The 16,838-nt window shown below is 41.2% G+C and overlaps 1 pseudogene; it reads right to left on the bottom strand.

Moving 5' to 3' along the window:
• LOC114923089 overlaps positions 1 to 16,632 on the bottom strand; it is a 30,577-nt pseudogene extending 13,945 nt beyond the window's left edge.
• Positions 16,633 to 16,838: the final 206 nt, after the last annotated feature.

Below are 16,838 nucleotides of genomic sequence, written 5' to 3'. Positions count from 1 at the left end.
GTTTTAATTCGGCTTTTATCGGGGTTTATTTTTTTTTTTGTATTTTTGTATTTTTGTATTTTGTATTTTTTGTATTTTGTGTATATTATTTGTTTTTAATATGCTGTGAACCGCCCTGAGTCCTATGGGAGAAGGGCGGTATACAAATTAAAATAATAATAATAATAATAATAATAATAATAATAATAATAATAATAATAATAATAATAATAATAAAAAGCATAAAAAGTTACACCCCAGTACTAAAAGATTTAAAAAAAAATCTAAAAATCTAAAGAAGGTGTAGGAGCCTTACAATAGATGTAGGGGAGCCTGGCAAACTTCATCTCTCACAAAATAGCATTCAAGAATGATGAACGACTAGGTGCTCATTCAAACCAGTTTATAGCACAGGTCATCTGACCAGTTTTAAGTGCTGCTGCACAGAACCTGGCAACATTATATGCTTTAGCAGGTTATCTGGAAAGCTGCAGGGAGGTGTAGAAATGACCTTTGTGCCTGGGTATTTATGCAATCTTTATTCATTATATTTATATACTGCCCATCTTGCTGTCCAAAATGACTTTGGCTGGCCTACAATGCAATAAAAATATAAATATATGAACAAATATAAAAATAAATATATATATAGAAATAAATATAGAGTCTGTATCATTCTGAAAAATTGTTCTGTCAGTAAGTTTCGCCTTAGTTCTAGGTTGCTTCTCTCTTTGGTTAGTTTCCATCCGTTGCTTCTTGTCTTGCCTTCCGGTGCTTTGGAGAATAGCTTGACTCCCTCTTCTCTCCCTCCCTGAGATTGAACAAAGAGCTGTCCAATCTCTTCTTAAAACCCTCCCAAAGATGGAGCACCACAACCAGACAAGCCGTACCACTGTTAATTTTTCTGTCAGGAAATTTCTTCTCAATTCTACATTGGATCTCTCCTTGATAGGTTTCCATCTGTTACTTCTTGTGCTGCTCTGGGATACTTTGGAGAATAGGTTTACCTCCTCTGTGACAATGTGGTGCAAAATATCTCAGGGAGGGAGAGAAGAGGGAGTCAAGCTATTCTCCAAAGCACCTGAAGGCAAGACAAGAAGCAATGGATAGAAATTAACCAAAGAGAGAAGCAACTTAGAACTAAGGAGTTAGTTAGAACAGTTAGAACAATCAATGACAGTTAGAACAATCAATCAATGGAACAACCTGCCTCCAGAAGCTGTGAATGCTCCAACACTAGAAGTCTTTAAGAAGAGATTGGACAGCCATTTGTCTGAAATGATAAAGGGGTTTCCTGCCTGAGCAGGGGGTTGGATTAGATGACTTCCAAGGTCCCTTCCAACTTTATTATTATTATTATTAAATGATGAAATCATAAGGGACTGAAGATTGAATATCTACCTGCAATTCTGCTCTAGTGGAAATATTCGTCAGAGGGGAATCCTAGGAACCTGTATTTCTTCAGTTCTGGGCTAGACACCATTAAGAAGGCAATCAATGCCCTTTATTTCTATTCACCCTCATTTTTTGCCTTGGAGCTTTCTATTTAGCAAAAATCACAATTAGGATTGTGGGGTCAACTTGTCTGCTTTGGACTGGAAAGAAAATATTCTCACATATTTGTATAGGTCTAGTATTTACGAAAAGTATTACCCAAGTGGACTCTTTCATGAGATTTCAGATTACTATTCCTGTTGAAGCTCTTGCCACACACCTGGCATTGATATGGCTTCTCTCCTGTGTGGATCTTTTTATGGCAAGTAAGAAGGCTACTCCTTCTAAAACTCTTTCCACAGTCCATACATTGATACGGCTTCTCCCCTGTGTGGATCCTTTTATGAGCAGTAAGATAACTGTTGGTACTAAAATTCTTTCCACATTCCACACATTTATATGGCTTCTCCCCTGTGTGGATTATTTTATGGGAAGAAAGATGACTGCTCCGAGCAAAGGTCTTTCCGCAGGCCATGCATTTATAGGGTCTTTCTCCCCCGTGATTCCTTTGATGGCTTCTAAGAGAATGATTATCAGGGAAAATCTTTCCACACTCCAAGCAGGTACATGGTTTCTCTTTTGAATGGGTCATTTCATGGGAAATGAGGTGATTGGATATAGAAAAGCCCTTTCCATAGTCCATGCACTTATATGGTTTCTCCCCTATGTGGATCCTTTCATGTTCCATAAGGGATGCATTTTCACAGAAGCCCATTCCACATTCTCTGCATTTATATGGCTTCCCCGCTTTGTGGATTCTTTTATGGGAAGTAAGATTACTGCTTTGAGTAAAAGTCTTTCCACACTCCATGCATTTGTATGGTTTCTCCCCTGTGTGGATGAACTTATGAGAAGTAAGATGGCTGCCCTGAGTAAAGCTCTTGCCACACTCCACACATTTATATGGTTTCTCCCCTGTGTGGATCCTTTTATGGGAGGTAAGATCAGCATTCCTCCTAAAGCCCTTTCCACATTGTACACATTTATACGGCTTCTCCCCTGTATGGATTCTTTTATGAGAAGCAAGATTACCACTTTGAGTAAAAGTCTTTCCACACTCCATGCATTTATAGGGCCTTTCTCCCTTGTGATTCCTCTGGTGACTTCTGAGAGACCAATTATCACGGAAGGCCTTTCCACACTCGATACAGGTATATGGTTTCTCTTTTGAATGGGTCATTTTATGGGAAATGAGGTGACTGGATTTAGAAAAGCTTTTTCCACACTCCAGGCATTTATAGGGTCGTTCTTCTGTATGGATCTTTCTGTGGTAAGTAAGTCGACTGATCCAAGAAAAGCTTTTTTTAATTCCACTTTGTGATCGGTTTCTCTCATCACTTTTTGGTTCCAACAGATTGGCAAACTTCTCTTTTTCCTCTTTTGGATTAATTGCTTGGCATTGTTCTTTGTAATTCTTATCTTCCTGGACATTCTTTTCTTCAAAAAAAAAAAGCCATGAGAAATTGTAGCAAGATTAGAAATACGATTAGAGATTAAAGTTTTCTTCTGAAATTTTGCCAAAGAATAATCAATATAATTTGGCTGTTTTGCTGGCTAATACGAAAGAATGTGATCTAAGCTTCTGCTAAAGATGAATTCCCAAGTACGCTACTTCAAAGTTCATATATCCACATCAAATCAGATTACCATTGCCCTCAAAGAAAACACGGATCTAATCTTTGACAACCAATGCGTACAAGGCCTTTGATGGATTGGTTCCATGTTGCCATGAACTCCTGTGCTGCATCAATGATCTACCACCCTTGGCCAAATTAAATCCCCAATAACTATCAGACTTGGGCACTCATCAAGCAACCACAGTCAGGACTGGCAATTGGTCACTAAGTGGAAAATCACATGACTGTGACTGTGCTTACAGTTTAATTTCAGCTTTCCTTTTTCCTACTTCCCTGCCCTTTGGAATTCTCATCCTGGTGCTGGGATAATTAGCAAATCAGGAATAAAAGTTTGTACTGTGTTTACAGTAATTGGAGACAAAGGGATGCAAGAGAGTAAGCAGGAACACAATGGGAATGCAAATCAAAATGAATATGCTGGCACCCATAGTCTGCCTAGCTCTGAGCCTCTTAGAAAGCAAACAAAAGCTGAGGGTGTGAAATTACAGGCAGCAGCTGCAAGCCAGCAAATTAAGGTTACAGATTATCAACTTGTATTTAGAAATTTGTGGGGACACTGTATGGTGCTGAGAAAAGCAGCTCAGGGTGAGATTGCTTGTTTAAGCAATCTCTGTTCTGTGAGGGGGAAAAAATGCTGGGAACGGGATAACTTATACCAGTGGTGGCGAACCTATGGCACGGGTGCCAGAGGTGACACTCAGAGCCCTCTCTGTGGGCACGTGTGCCGTCGCCCCAGTCCTAGGCCTTCAGCTGGGTTTTATAAAATCTTTTCGCTTTAGGCCTCCGCTGCCATGTGCAAAAAAAAAAAAAAAAAAAGTTCAATCAATCAATTTCAACTTCTCGCAGGGAAAAAAAAAGATCTTGCAAAGTTAGAATTGACTGATTGAACTTTTTAGTCCCACCCAGTCTGCCGTTACCACCACAGCCATGCCCACCCAATGGGCCACACCCAGCCAATGGGCCACACCCACCCAGCACCCGACGATGCATAAGTGGGTTTTGGGTTGCAGTTTGGGCACTCGGTCTCTAAAAGGTTCGCCATCACTGACTTATACTAATTGGCAAACATGTGACTAAGAGACTCTCCAAAGTTTCTTAATCCATGGAACAAGACAAAAATTGCTTTGACCTGACCAATCAACAGAAGTCAAGTCAAGATCAGAGAACCCGGAATCAATAAATCTCATTTACGGTTGAGAAAAACTGAAATATTTCATCCAGAATCCAGAGGTTCATAATCTTATAAAAGTCCAAGAAAGAAAAGAGGGACATCACATTATTGGTCTGAGAAAATGCCAAAATTCATATGGCAAACAGATATCTGGTCCCAAACAAGCAGAGGACAGTGTGGTATGGTCACATACATCTACAGCCAAGAGGTCAAGCTCTCCTTGATGAGATTCAAGAGAAACTGAAAAAATTAACTAACAGAAGCCCTCCCTCAAATATTAGATGCGAAATACTCATACACATCTAAGGAGATAGCTATTAATTTCCTTCTCCAATAAAACAGGTGTGTTTTTTTCACAGTAGATGGTTACATCTAAGCCCTAAATGTCTTCTCTTAGTTTCTGACCACAAATAAGAGTTCTTACCCAGAGAAGCCAGATTCCTGGAATTCTCCAGCATGACCTCCCCATGGAGAGCTTTTTGGTCAGCATCCAGATGAGACCACTCCTCCTCAGAGAAATGCACAGCCACTTCCTCGAAAGACACAAGATCCTAAACAAGGAAACAAATTTCCCCATTAACAAACAACCCCAAGAAAAACTTGAGACTTTTCTTCGATCAATGCCAGGGGAGATTTCCAATGAATGAAATGAGCAACGGTTGCAGAATTCAAAATAAGATCCCACAACTTTTGGCAGATGGCATAATGCGAAGGATATTTTATCAGGTTTACTGCAAGACTTTTAATGGCTTTCAGTGAAGCCAATTAAGATAGTCTTATCAGTAGCTCCAATTCTTTTTATGTGGGCAGAAGAAAATACTAGAGAAACCCATCTAACATTTTTGCCAACCGTCTGCTCTATCCACTTAGGGACCATCATGCTCGCACTCTGTACCACAATAAAAGTGTTGGGAGTGCTTGTAATGGTATATGGGATTGATCCTGGAAGACAGCTGAGACAACAGTCTGCTCAATGAAACCGGAGTTTCAGGAGGGACTCCTCCACAAGATGGCTGCTGAATAGTAAGACTTTATCTCTTTTTACAACGATCTGATTTTGCTGCCAAAACTGATTCTCTGGCGATGCTGCTCCCTGGATTTAAATGGGAGCACCTAGGAGTGACCCAAGGCAGCTTTTGGACAGCAGTGGACCCATCTAGATAGAACGCATTAAAGTCACAAGAACCTTGGGATTCCTCTAATATTGGAATTCAGCATTATGTAAGCACAAGCAATAGAACAAACTCAAAATAGACTCTTGGACCAAGATAGCTGATTTCAATAAACTTAGAGAGAGCCTGAGAAGGATTCCATGGACGAGAATCCTTAAGGGGAAACAAAACAAGAAGTTTGGGAAGTAAGATTATAAAAGCCCAGTCTAGTACAATTCTAATGAAGAAGAAAAATGAGAGATCTCAAAAGAAAGCTGCATGGCTACCCATAGAACTCTGATAAACTGAAAGACAAAAACGACAAGTATAAAAAGTGGAAAGAGGGGCACATAATTAAGGCAGAATATCAGCAAATAGTCTGAACCTGCAAAGATGAAGTCAGGAAAACTAAGGGTCAAAATGAACTAAGGCTTGCGATAAAAATAAAAAATAATAAAAATAGCTTCTTTCAACATGTAAAAAACAAACTCAAGGAAACAATTGCACATTAATGGGAGAAAATTCTTATTCTTATTATTATATCTTCCAGAGATCCCGGAACACCATCTCTACTAATTCATTATTAGCAGAGACGGCAAAACTAACTGCTTTGATTGGAGAAAATGGACTAGACAGCTTTATAAGATACTGGAAGTCATTTGCGGACTTTCTACATGTTAATACAAATAAATTTCTCAATGTAGAGAAAAGTAAGGCAAGAAAAACCAATTTTACAGGTACAGATTAAGTGAAACTTGGCTCAATAGCAGTAACTGGACAATCACTTAAATACGATGAACGGTTGCAGGAACTGGATTATGTCTAATCTCACGAAGAGAAATAGTAGTGGTGACACCATAGCAGGCTTCCAATACTTGAGGGGCTGTCACAGAGGTCAACCTATTCTCCAAAGCATCAGAAGGCAGAACATGAAGCAATAGATGGAAACTAGTTAAGAGAATCAACCTTGGACTTACTTGAGAACAATTAACTCCCTGTCTTAGCTATTTCTCTGTTAATTTTAATGCTGTATCGATTGTTTTACGGTTTTAATCTTTTATTACATTAATTTAGCAGATTGTATGCTACCCAGAGTTGCATGTCAGTGAGATTGGCGGCATCTAAATTTAATGGATAAAAATAAAAAACATCTTGCCCCTGGAGATGACATCCGCCTTCTGGAAGGGCTGTAAAATCTGGCTGTACCAGTTGGCTTGAGGCCTGATAGGGTGTACTATGCTGGAGGGGGTTGACTTGAGTAGGAGACAAAAGTCCACCCTGAACAATACTTGCTTTTGGTTTTTCACCTTCATTTAATTGTTAATTTTAATACTTTCATATTTATGCTTTTACGCCATTGTAAGCCACACAGAGTCACTTTGGATAGTGAGACAGGAGGCATATACATTTAATAAATTTTAAATAGATCTTATTTATGTATATGGCTTCCCAAATCGCTCTCAGTGACTCGATGTGGCTTACGATATATATTACCTTGAACTCCAGAACAAAATGAAACCCCTCCAACTTTTCCAAAGTTTCTCCTACCTGAGGCAGAGCTTCAGCCGTTCTTTCTGCTATATCATGAAGAGGAGGTGATTCTAAAAATACCAAGGACTGGTCTTGGTTCTCTGTGAGAGGCAAAAAAAAAAAGTATGAAAGCAGATTTGATAAAATAAAAAAAAGACAAGAGATTCCACCCAAGAGGGGCAAAAGAATCAGAGTTAGCTGGATGTCCAGTCCCTATTATATCATATAGAACAGTGGTGGAGAACCTATGGCACGTGTGCCAGAGATGGCACTCAGAGCCTTCTCTGTTGGCACGCGGGACACCCCTGCCAGCAGCAGGTCCATCAGGCTGCCAGTGCCACCCGGAGCAGGAGCCCTGACCAGTACAAAAGAGGCGAAGTGGCCGACTAGCAAGCTCGAGTACAGGTGGTAGAGCAGAGGTCACTAACCATTGTCGATTGGTGGACTGGAAGAAAAGGGAGGGGGAAGCATTTTACATGCGCGCAGGTGCACACGGGGCCGCGAGCATGCACGCGCTGCAAATGGGGTGGGGCTAGTGCCTGCGTGATACTCACTAGCCCTGCCCCGTTCTTGTGTGATGCAGCGTCTTGTATCTGCACCACACAGTGCAGTGTCAGCCGTTTTTGCGCCCCCGGGTTTTGCGTGCAAGAGGTGGCACTAAGAGGCACTTCCCTGCCCCCCCCCCGAGGGCACCACAATGCTGATGTGGCCCTGGCACTTTGCGATAAATAAGTGGGTTTTGGGTTGCGGTTTGGGCACTCGGTCTCAAAAAGGTTCGCCATTACTGATATAGAAGGAGCTTCCATTACCTGACATGGTATCCTGATTTTCATTTTTCTGGAAGATCTCCCCGAGCAGCAGTTCTTGAGAGAGTTTGGATTCTTTCCTTCCCTTGACATACTCAGTGGCTGCTTCCAAGGATATCTGGACATGATGTCCCAGTAGAAACAAGGAAGAGCAGAGAGAAAGAAATGAATTCTCGTACTGCACCCTCACGCTGGGAGACCCCAATGTGTATCACTGAAGATGAAAAATGAGGGTGGAAGAATTCCCCAAATACATCTTCTAAAAAAAGAATGGAACAACTGGCCTTAGCAGTTCATAATCCCAGAAAACTCTGTCACTGACAAATTCAGAGAGATCATTAGAGCTATATTCTCATACCTGCAACTTTTCTTGCATCTTTTCCTCCTCCTGGCTCAGCAGGAACCCTTCGGCCAGGGCCACCGCCTGGGAACTCGTCTCTGCGCCACACTCCCGTACCCATTTCTCCATCTCTGGGGGAAGGACAGCCAGGAACTGCTCCAGGAGAACCAGGTCCAACATCTGAGCCTTCGTGTGTCTCTCTGGCTGCAGCCACTGAAGGCAAAGGCGGTGGAGGTGACTGCAAACATCACGGGGCCCAGTCACCTTCTGGAACTGTACTTTGCTGAAGTGACAGCAGTGGACCTCTAAAGTGTTAGTTCCCACTTCCTGGATCTTCTGCCTAAAACGTGACCCATTCTTCCCACAGCTCCAAGCAAGAGGGCCTTTTCCAGTTCCTACATCTGCTGGGTGTTGTCCCTCCATCTTCTCTTTTTTCTCTAATCCAGCTGCAAAATGGGTCAATGGATCTCCAGAGATCTTCTTATTCGCAAGATCTGAATTTCACGGTGAGGATCTGGTCAAGTTTCCCAAGGACATTCAGCCCTCCACACTTACAAGAGGCTTTCATCTTCAGAGGAAGCAGGAAAGGTTTTCACTTTACATATCTGAAATGGAAAACAAAAGATATTTCCAGTAATTACTGGGTGACTGGCAAATAGATGGGGAAGAAATGGAGGTAGTAACAGATTTTATCTTCCTGGACTCCAAGATCACTGCAGATGGGGACTGCAGCCAAGAAATTAGAAGACACTTGCTCTCCTGGGGAAGAAAGCTATGGCAAATCTAGACAGCATACTAAGAAGCAGAGACATCACCCTGCCAACAAAGTATGTATAGTCAAGGCCATGGTTTTCCCTCAACGTTACATACCGACACTTTCAACCTGGTATTCTTTCCGACTCGTGGTTTCTTAACTCCGGAAACTTGATACCACGACCTCTTCTGAGGACGCTCAGGGGACCTGACGTTCCGCTAGTTTGGCCAGTCAGGATCTCCTCTAGTTGGGACTGACGAGAAATCTTCCGGTCTACCTGAAGTTGAAACTCAAATACTTTGGCCACCTAATGAGAAGGAAAGACTCATTGGAAAAGAGCCTAATGCTGGGAAAGACTGAGGGCAATAGAAGAATGGGACGACAGAGAATGAGGTGGCTGGATGGAGTCACGGAAGCAGTAGGCGTGAGCTTAAATGGACTCCAGAAGATGGTAGAGGAAGGAAGGCCTGGAGGAACGTTGTCCATGGGGTCGCGATGGGTCAGACACGACTTCGCAACTAACAACAAATTTAACTACAGAGGATCCTTCTCCAAAATAAAAAGATGTTAAATGAATCTACTAATATTTGGAAAGAGGGAGGGGAATCTTATTAGGTTAGGTTGATTTATCTGGTGGAAATTAAGGAGAACCTTTCTGGATCAACTTCTTCCAATGACTTAAAATATTGGAGAAACACAAAAAATAGATTGTGGATTTCTATTTCTGAGGTTTCTGTTACAGTGATTTCTGTGGCGGTGAATAGAGATAAGAGAAACCCTTAAAACAATCTGACTCATGAATGTTTCAGGTCACAAACAGAAAGTAAGACGAGTGATATATAAATCGATTTAATAAGTAATTAAATCAACATTTGAACATATAGTAAAAGCAGCAGAACCCCATTAACCACCTGGCAGAAATACCCTTGGGGAACTTTAGAAGCCTGAATTAACAAACCACCATCCAATACATATAGGAATAAAACTCAAATCAATAAACCAGCTACACCTTAACATGATGGTCTGTTTTCATGCAATTCCTAGTCTTTTTCCAACTTCCACTTCAACACCCAGAGTGTAAAGTTGCCAACTTTGACGAACACTGGAGTCATAGGAAGCTCATAGGGAGCTCACTTCCTGATATCCAGGATGCTGCTTATAAGGTCTATGTGCTTAGCGCTCAAAGCATTGTTAGAGACCCCACACACCCACTTTACCATTTGTTTCTGTTGCTTCACTCTGGGAGGAGATTTTGAAGTATTTCTAGCAGGACTACCTGGTTCTGTAATAGCTTTGTCCCCTATGCCATCCATCCGGTAAACTCGCAAGATTCGTTTTTCTTGCCATGTATATCTATACATCCGATCTAGACTGTGTTGTTTCTCTGTTGTCATATATGTGGGTATATGCATAATTCTGTATTTATTTATTTTTGTCACATTTATGTAGGGTATATTGGAGGTGGTGACCCTTGGAGAGCTGTATGCAACAAAAATTCATTTTAATGTATGCTGATTAGTGTACATTCAAAGTGACAATAAAGTTATTCTATTCTATTCTGTTATTCTATTCTATTGTTATTCTATTCTATATTATATTTCTATTCTACTCTACTCTATTCTGTTATTCTATTGTACTGTTCTGTATTTCTACTCTTCTCTATTCTGTATTTCTACACTACTCTATTCTGTAATTGTAATTCTATTCTATTATTCTATTCTGTTCTATATTATATTTCGATTCTACTCTATTCTATTTCTATTCTACTCTACTCTGATCTGTAATTGTAATTCTATTTTATATTATATTTCTATTCTACTCTACTCTATTCTGTTATTCTATTCTACTCTATTCTGTATTTCTATTCTACTCTATTCTGTATTTCTATTCTATTCTACTCTATTCTGTTATTCTATTCTACTCTATTCTGTATTTCTATTCTATTCTACTCTACTCTATTCTGTTATTCTATTCTACTCTATTCTGTATTTCTATTCTACTCTATTCTGTATTTCTATTCTACTCTACTCTATTCTGTATTTCTATTCTATTCTACTCTACTCTATTCTGTTATTCTATTCTACTCTATTCTGTATTTCTATTCTACTCTACTCTATTCTGTTATTCTATTCTACTCTATTCTGTATTTCTATTCTACTCTACTCTACTCTATTCTGTTATTCTATTCTACTCTATTCTGTATTTCTATTCTATTCTACTCTACTCTATTCTGTTATTCTATTCTACTCTATTCTGTATTTCTATTCTACTCTACTCTACTCTGTAATTCTACTCTACTCTATTCTATTCTATACACGGTGCGAATGCTGCATCTCAGCCCCACTTGCACCTCCCTCTCTGCAACGTTTCCCTTCGTCTGCCAGTCGTGGGGAAAGGCGGGGATGCAGCACCCCAGTCCTCGCAGCCGGGGACCCGCCGGCCTTGCACCCAGAACCGGCAGGGGGACTTCCGGCCAGCCTCCCCCTCCAGCCCATGCAGAGGCTCCCCCAGGAAATGGGGGCAAACGGCCCCTCCCTTCTGGCGACCCCCCATTTCTCTCCTTTGCTCCCCCCTCCGCCCGGTCAAAGCATGGGAAAGAGAGGCAGGGCAACATGGGACCCCGGACTCCCACCCCGGGGGAAGACTTGACCCGTCTCCACTATCACCTCCAGCGCGGGACCCCTTTGCACGGGTAGAGCCGCCACTCACGGAACTCGGAAGGCTCGTCGGGATGCACCGCCCCGCAAGGCTTCCCGGCAGCCTCTGCGCCATGCCCCCCCCCCGCCTCACAGCGGAAGAAGGGGGGAAGAGAAATGCCCCGGGCAATACTCTCTTATCCCGCCTCGGCTGGATAAATGGCTGTCCAATCTTTTCTTAAAAACCCTGAGTGATGGGGCACCCGCTACTTTTGAAAGCGAGCCATTGCACTGATTGATTGTTCTAACTGGCTGGAAATTTCTCCTTTTTGTCTATGTTGGATCATCTCTCATTGATTAGTTTCCATAAGAAATTGTCTCTAAGGCAGGGGGTCTTCAAACTGGGCCCTTTTATGACTTGTGGACTTCAACTCCCAGAATTCCTCAGCCAGCAAAGCTGGCTGAGGAATTCTGGGAGTTGAAGTCCACAAGTCATGAAGACCCCCTGCTCTAAACTGCCAGAGACATTTCAAGCCTGTTTGGGGAACACATATTCCTAGTTTAGGAAAAACTCATTTTCTGCTTTCAACTCTTTTTCGCTTGTGCCTCTTTTTGAAGAAATAGTCACAGAATAAAAGGCTACTTTTATTGTTCAGGAGCCACCATTGCACCAAACAAGGAAAAGATGGTAGCTGTGAATGGGAGTAATAATAATAATAATAATAATAATAATAATAATAATAATAAATGATGATGATTATGATAAAGTTGGAAGGGACCTTGGAGGTCATCAAGTCCAACCCGCTGCTCAGGCAGGTAACCCTATACCATTTCGGACAAATGGCTGTCCAGTTTCTTCTTAAAAACTTCCAGTGTTGGAGCATTCACCGCTTCTGCAGGCAGGTTGTTCCACTGGTTAAATGGACCTCAAGGCAAAAATCTTCCCCAAAAAGAATCATTTTTAAAAAAAGAAACCTTGAAGTGGGAAAAGGATTCCCACCAAAATGGAGGATCCTTTTTTCTAACAGCTTTCAATGGATTGTATTTTAAGAGGCGATAAATTTGTGGAATAGCATTTGAAGGGCTTAATGATAAATATATATTTTTGTTTCTATTCGCTCCTGATGGAAATTTTCCTGATTATTTCAATGGTGGGTTTTAAAGGTTTGTTACAGATATAAGATATGAAAAGATTTTTTTTTTCCCTTTTGCATTTTTAGAGAAAATCGTAAGACATTGTATAAAGGAAAGAAATATCAAATTGTTACCAGTAGCAACTCTTAATGGAGTTTTGCTGATTGGGATTGGAAGATGAGACTTTTATTATATGCCAAGAGATAAAAGGTGAAATATGGGGTGAAAAGTTTTTTGCTGAAATGTTAGATGTTAAGCTTTTAAAAATATTTCTACTTATCTTGATGAATGGAAAAAATTGTTTCCTTTTGAATCTTTTTCCCTTTGTTCTTTTTCCCATTGTCTCCTTCCTCCCTTTATTTATTCTATATACTTTTTCATATTTTTTATTGTATTGGCTTTTACCCTTATTGAAACTGCAATAAAAATTGTTATCAATGGAAAGGTGGAAAGAGGACAACCAGAAGTAAGATGAATTAACCCAGTTAATGTGCTGAGTGCACGACTGAAGGACAAAGTTAGGAAGAAGTCCTCCATCATAACATTTATCATGTGTGGTTGCAAAGATCTGATATACTCCTCCTGTCAGAAAATTTATTTGTGTGGTTGCAGAATTGAGCCAACTTGATGACACATAATCAATAAGGCTGGATAACAATACCGGCATTGTCCTTTTATGTCTATTCTCATTTTTGTCAGGATTTTCCATGTGTGTTATATTATCACATCTATTTATGACACATCTAGGTTCCTCTTGGATGCTTGCTTAGAGATCCATCTTCTCTACAAGAACTTTCTCTTAATAAAGCTACTTGATTTAACTGCTCCTTATATGGAAATGGCTAGAAACAGATGGGGTGGATATTTCCACAACACTAGGAACACAACACGGATGGAAACAACCTAGAACTAAGGAGAAATTTCCTGACAGTTAGAACAATTAACCAGTAGAACAATCTGCCTCCAGAAGCGGTGAATGCTCCAACACTGGAAGTTTTTAAGAAGAGACTGGACAGCCATTTGTCCGAAATGGTATAGGGCAGTGGTGGTCAACCTATGGCACGCGTACCGGAGGCAGCACTCAGAGTCCTCTCTGTGGGCACGTGCACTGTCGCCCCAGCCCTGCCTCCCCCCACGGCCCCCTTCTCACCAGCAGCCCTCTTGGAGGAGAGTCGCCCTGGGGCACGGACCGCATGGAGCAACACAGCCAAGCACATGGCAGCCAGGCAGCAGAGACAAGGCTCCGCCCTCACGCCCCTTCGCACACAGATGATGCTGCGGGGCACGGGCGGAGGGCATGGCTGCCACGGCGCTGCTGGGCTGCCTGGATGATCTACTGTAGTGGGCCGTGGAGGCGCTGGGTGGCCTTGCGGGGGAGCGGGGGTGGATCGGGCGGGGCGCAGAGTGGGGCGGGCGGGGAGGTAGGGGCGGTTTTGGGGCACCCAGTCTCTAAAAGGTTTGCCATCACTGGTATAGGGTTACCTGCCTGAGCAGGGAGTTGGACTTGATGACCTCCAAGGTCCCTTCCAACATCATCATCATTATTACTATTATTATTATTATTATTATTATTACTACTACTATTATTATTATTATTATTAAACTACTGCCCAGCTGCCTTTGAGTAAATGATTTCAACCTGACATGAAACTCTAAAACCCTCAAGTATGGACCCTCCAAAAATAATCCCATGATTGTCATTTTCAAGGTACCCAAAGATCATTAACCATATGACAGGGAAAAAAACCCCATACCAACTACATTTAATTTAATCTAATTTTAAAGCTAAATGTGACAAAATCAATTTTAGCAATGGAGAATATTTGTAATTCAGGACTGAAATGAAGTGTCCTTGGTGCTCTCTGAGCTTGCTTACTTTTCTTGCAAACCTTTCATTTTAGCTTTTGCCAGTCTTGTCATTCTGCAGCAAAGCAGATTTTAGCACCTTCATAGAAAAAGCGTTTGCATGTGCATTTATAGGCTTTCTCACCACTGTGGCTCATTTGATAAGAATGAAAGTCTCCCTCTGAATCTCTTTCCATATAATGCACATTTATATGAGTTTATAGTGAGGATTCAGTGCCATAAAGACATTTTTGACTGAACAATGCTTTCTCATTCCTATTACCCATCCCATGTCCTGATTTCACAGAGTAGAAAACAAATCTGGCTTTGTTATTTTCACATGCAAGAGACAGTAACTCCTTTGTGAATTGAGAGATGTCTCCCATATATTTCTGGAATGGTTTTTTTGATACTAGGACACACAAACTCTTTTGCTATTTAACTTTGCAATAAAAACTCTTTTGCTATTTAACTTTGCAATAAAAAACAAAAATCGCCACAAAATTAGGATAACATAGCCAATGAGCTCAGGTTGTATTTTCTAACCCTATGCTCCTTATGGTTTTCTTTCTCAGATATTACTTTGCATTACATAATGAGAAGCAAGGATGGAAAGGGAGATTGTAACAATATTAAGCAAATGAAGAAATAGTGCGATCATAATAAGGGATTAAGGGTTGATTATCTGCCTGCAATTCTACTCCAGTGGATATATTCATCAGAGGGAATTCCTAGAAATCTACATTTCTTAAATATTGTGCTAGACACCATGAAGACACCATAAATACTCTTTAGCTCCACTTATTTCTTGCCTGGGAACCTCCTACTGAGTAAAAATTACAATCAGGATTGAAGATTCATCTTCCAATCTACTCTGGACTGGAAAGGCAAAATATTCTCACATATTTGTATATGTCTAATATTTATGTGCAGTATTGCCCAAGTGGACTCTTTCATGAGATTTTAGATTACTATTCCTGTTAAAACTCTTCCCTCACTCCTTGGACCGATACGGCTACTCTCCTGTGTGGATTTTTTTATGGTAAGTAAGAAGGCTACTCCTTCTAAAGCTCTTTCCACACTCCGTACATTGATACGGCTTCTCCCCTGTGTGGATCCGTTTATGGGCAGTAAGGTAACTGTTGGTACTAAAACCCTTCCCACATTCCATACATTTATAAGGCTTCTGCCCTGTGTGGGTTCTTTTATGGTAAGAAAGATTACTGCTCCAGGCAAAGGTCTTTCCGCAGTCCATACATTTGTAGGGTCTTTCTCCTCTGTGATTCCTTTGATGGCTTCTAAGGGAATAATTATCAGGGAAAATCTTTCCACACTCCAAGCAGGCGTGCGGTTTCTCCTCTGAATGGGTCATTTCGTGGGAAATGAGGTGATCAGATAGTGAAAAACCCTTTCCACAGTCCGTGCACTTATATGGTTTCTCCTCCAGGTGGATCCTTTCATGTTCCATAAGGGATGCATTTTCACAGAAGCCCATTCCACCTTCTCTGCATTTATACGGCTTGCCCCCTGCATGGATTCTTTTATGGGATGTAAGGTTACTGTTTTGAGTAAAAGTCTTCCCACACTCCGTGCATTTGTACGGTTTCTCCCCTGTGTGGACGAACTTATGAGAAGTAAGACGACTGCCCTGAGTAAAGCTTTTTCCACACACCGTGCATTTATATGGCTTCTCCCCTGTGTGGATAAACTTATGCGAAGTAAGGTGGCTGCCCTGAGTAAAGCCCTTTCCACACTCCATACATTTATATGGCTTCTCCCCCGTGTGGATTCTTTTATGGGTAGCAAGAGCACCACTTTGAGTAAAAGTCTTTCCACATTCCATGCATTTATAGGGCCTTTCTCCTCTGTGATTCCTCTGGTGGCTTCTGAGAGAGCAATTATCACGGAAGGCCTTTCCACACTCGCTACAGGTATACGGTTTCTCTTTTGAATGGGTCATTTTATGGCGGATGAGGTGACTGGATTTAGAAAAGTTCTTCCCACACTCCAGGCATTTATAAGGTCTGTCTCCTGTAGGCATCTTTCTATGATGAGTAGGCCGAGTGATCCACGAAAAGCTTTTCTTAATTCCACTTTGTGATCCGTTTCTCTCATCACTTTTTGGTTCTGGCTGATTGGCAAACTTCCTTTTTTCCTCTTTTGGGTGGATTGTTTGTTGCTGTTCCTTGCAATTCTTACCCTCTTGGACATTCTTTTCTTTAAAAAAGAAACATGAGAAATTGTAGCAAGATTAGGACCGTGTTTAAAGATCATTTTTTCCCCCTGAAATTTTGCCAAAGTATCATCAAAATAACTTGGCTGATTTTCTGGCTAATATCAAAGAACTTGATTTAAGCTTCT

The sequence above is a fragment of the Protobothrops mucrosquamatus genome, unplaced genomic scaffold (assembly GCF_001527695.2).
Source record: "Protobothrops mucrosquamatus isolate PMUCROS unplaced genomic scaffold, P.Mucros_1.0 scaffold1862, whole genome shotgun sequence".
NCBI classification, from domain to species: domain Eukaryota; kingdom Metazoa; phylum Chordata; class Lepidosauria; order Squamata; family Viperidae; genus Protobothrops; species Protobothrops mucrosquamatus.
This window is presented reverse-complemented; position numbering and strand designations above follow the sequence as displayed.